Consider the following 4,178-nt stretch of genomic DNA (forward strand, 5'->3'; position numbering starts at 1 on the left):
AAAAAGTATGAAGGAAAAAATGTGAGGAGGAGGTGACATGTGACATGAAAGAAAAAATGTAAGGAAAACTTGACATGTGGCATAAGGGAGTTTTTTTTATTATGTTGTTAATAGAGAAAAATTAAAATTCAAAGAATCTGAACTGTAATATTAAAATTCAATGCGAAAAATGTCAAAAAACTTTGATGAGGTGAAAGAGAAAGAGAAAGAGTAATAGTGGGGTAGCGACATGAACCAATCACTAATTAATATTAAATTATTATCTATTAACAATATAAGAGAAAGAGAAAGAGTAATTGTATTTTTTCATGGTGAAGATGAAGAACATACCTTGATTAGCCATTTGGAATCTCGAAGGTATGAGAGTGTGATGATCTTCCAGATATTAGAGCGCCGTATGGTTTTCCTTTTCTTCTCTAGAGGGGAATGAGAATGCATTAGGGAGTGTTCTTGAACCCAATGCTTGATGGAATTCCTTATGGTGCGTTATCCTTATGGTGATATTCACCTCTATGGATGACTCACCCGACCTCACCTTTCATCAGCCTTTTAACCAAAACCTATTGCCCTACAAATGGGGACTATAACCCATAAAAGTAACACTGTAGCGGTTACTACTTAAGTTGCAATAATTCTGATTCAGACCTTCATCAAATCAGAAATTGTCTGAATGTATCTACACTTATATTATTTCATGACACATATGCCCTTAACCACCAAATTAAATTACTGAAGATCATTTTATATTTTTGGCTAATTAAATAATGGCCATAACACAATTAATGAATTATATTTGTGACCCACATATTGTCAGAAATTCTAACAATCTACCATTATTCACATATATGATTCACCATACGTGTTATCCTTATTGCGCGCTTAAATATTGTCATTATCACTCAGACATACCTAAATTATCCCGTCCATTAGTCCTGTCTCCATATCGAATCACAGTGAATTTCGTCATATCAATCATGACTAATTCAACAATGATCACCAACATTGACACAACTGAATGACATAGATTCATCATGAAATGTGTAGCATGAAAATCACATGAATATGATTTGTACATGTCAATTTTCAACTGGTCCTACTTAACTTTAGTGAAATCCATAATAATAACATAAAACCTTATTGTACAAAGTATAAAGACAGAATACCAAACTGAATGAATAATCAACTGAAGTTTGAATACAAAATATCCATACATAATACTGAAATCACATAGAACATAATAAAAGGTGTACACTTTCTAACTCCCACTAAACCAAAAAATCATCACATTGCAGAACACCCATGTGAGCAGTATGCTCATGAAAGACCTTGGATGTGATAACTTTTGTAAGAGGATCCGCAATCATGGAGTTAGTGCCTAAGTGTTTTATGGAAAACTGTCAATTTTGTACTTTCTCCTTAACAACTAGGAACTTAATGTCGATGTGTTTTGACTTTGCTGAACTCCTATTGTTGTTGGAGAACAACACAGCTGATTTATTGTCACAATATAATTTTAGTCGTCTTTCAATTCTTTCCACAATTCGCAGCCTAGGGACAAAATTTTCAGGCATGATGACTGAAGTGATGCCTCATAACATGCTATATATTCAGCTGCCATGGTGGATGATGCAACAAGGTTTTGCTTGGCAGAACGCCAAGAAACTGCACCACCAACTAACAGATAAACATAGCCCGAAGTAGATCGTCTACTATCTTGGCATCCCGCAAAATTGGAGTCAGAATACCCAATGATCTCTAATTGGTCTGATCTCCTATATGTGAGCATATAGTCTTTTGTTCCCTTTAAGTACCTCATGACCCTTTTGGCTGCTTTCCAATGGTCCATTCCTGGATTACTCATATATCTGCCTAAAACCCCAACTATGAACGCTATATCCGGACGCGTACATACTTGAGCATACATAAGACTCCCTACAGCTGATGCATAAGGGATCTTTTGCATTTCCTGAATTTCCAGATTTCCTTTAGGGCACTGATTGAGACTAAATTTGTCTCCCTTAGCAACTGGAGTATCCATTACTTTACAGTCCTGCATGCCATACCTTTTGAGCACCTTTTCTATATAGCTCTTTTGTGATAATCCAAGAATGCCCCAAGATCTGTCTTGGTGAATCCAAATTCCTAATACAAATGAAGCTTCACCAAGATCCTTCATTTCAAAATTACTGGATAGAAATGTCTTGGTTTCTAACAAGGTACCCACATCATTAGTGGCAAGCAGTATGTCATCCACATACAAGAGCAAGAAAATATACTTGCTCCCACTGAACTTGTGATACACACAATCCTCGACTGAATTCATCTCAAAACCAAAAGAGAGAATCACCTCATGAAATTTGTGGTACCATTGACGAGACGCCTGTTTTAGCCCATAGATGGATTTTGTCAATTTGCAAACCATATTCTTTCGGTCTCCCGTTACAAAGTGTTCTGGTTGCACCATATAAATCTTTTCATTAATGCTTCCATTTAGAAAAGTTGTTTTGACATCCATCTGATGAAGCTCCAAATCATAATGTGCTACAAGAGCCATGATTGTCCTAAGAGAGTCTTTCGTTGAAACTGGAGAGAAAGTCTCTTTCTAGTCAATCCCTTCCTTCTGAGTAAACCCTTAGCTACAAGACGCGCCTTATACTTCTCCGGATTACCATTAGAATCCCGCTTGGTCTTTAAAATCCATTTGCAACCAATGAGTTTCTTACCTTTTGGTAATGGGTCAAGTTCCCAAACTTTATTGTCTTGCATGGATTTATACTCCTCTTTCATTGCTTCAATCCACTTTTCCGAATTGGAACATTGGATGGCTTCACGAACGTTTAATGGATCATTGTCCATTAAGCCATCACCCTCATGTTCCAAGAGAAAGCAAATGTAATCATCCGAAATTGCATTTCTCCTTTCTCTAGTGGATCTACGCAAAGCTATAGGCTCTTGCACCTCTTGTACATGTTTTCTGGAATTGCATTTCTCCTTTCTCAAGTGGATCTACGCAAAGTTATTGGCTCTTGCAACTCTTGTCCATGTTCTTGAGGGTTTTGAGTTTGTCCTTCATGAATTACTAACTCACCTTGAGCAGGGAAGGTTTCATCAGCTATGTCTTGAGGAGGTTCCAAATTTGTTTCATCAAAAGCAACCATATGAATCACATATGGAATAAATACGGATTCTTCCTCTAAGACAAAGTTTCTAAACTTATCTTCCCCATCAAACTCAATATCCTCAAAGAACGTGGTTGTATCCATCTCAAATATGGATTTTAAATTTAGATCATAAAATTTATAGTCCCTTTATTTTTTAGAGTAATCAATAAAGTAACTGCTCACTGTATGGGAGTCCAATTTCTTTTTATGAGGCCTATAAGGCCTTGCCTCAGCTGGACATCCCCACACGTGAAAATGCTTTATACTAGGCTCCAATGCTCATAAGGTGTTTTGGCAGTTGCCTTAGTTGGCACCCTATTAAAAATATGAGCTACAGTCTTAAATACCTCTCCCCAGAGTGACTCTGGTAAGGTAGAGTGACAAATTATACTCCTCACCAAGTCCTTAAGAGTTCGGTTTCGTCTTTCAGACACACCATTCATGCTAGGCGATCCTGGCATGGTGTAATGTGGGGCTATACCACATTCCTCTAGGTATTTGGCAAAAGGCTCTAGACGTTGTTCACCTGAACTGTCATATCTACCGTAGTATTCACCACCACGGTCAGATCTGACGCACTTAATCCTTTTGCTGAGTTGATTTTCAACTTCAGCCTTAAAAGTTTTGAACATGTCCAATGATTGGGACTTTTCATGAATTAGAAAAATGTATGCATAACGAGAATAATCGTCTATGAATGATATGAAGTACTGTTGACCATTCCAGGAAGTCGTAGAGAATGGCCCACAAATATCTCTATGTATCAATTCTAAGATGTCTGAAGCTCTATATGCACCATATTTCGATTGTTTAGTCTATTTTTCTTTTATGCATTTGACGCAAACTTTAAGGTTTGTGAAGTCAATGGAATCCAAAATTCCATCTAACACAAGACGCTCAATTCTCTTTTGAGAAATGTGACCTAGGTGCTTGTGCCATAATGCACCTGAATTATTATTTTCAATCTTACGCTTAGTACCACGTGATTCCACATTCAGGATTTCGCTATAATCAGTT

The sequence above is a fragment of the Lupinus angustifolius genome, chromosome LG13 (genome assembly GCF_001865875.1).
Source record: "Lupinus angustifolius cultivar Tanjil chromosome LG13, LupAngTanjil_v1.0, whole genome shotgun sequence".
Classification (NCBI taxonomy): domain Eukaryota; kingdom Viridiplantae; phylum Streptophyta; class Magnoliopsida; order Fabales; family Fabaceae; genus Lupinus; species Lupinus angustifolius.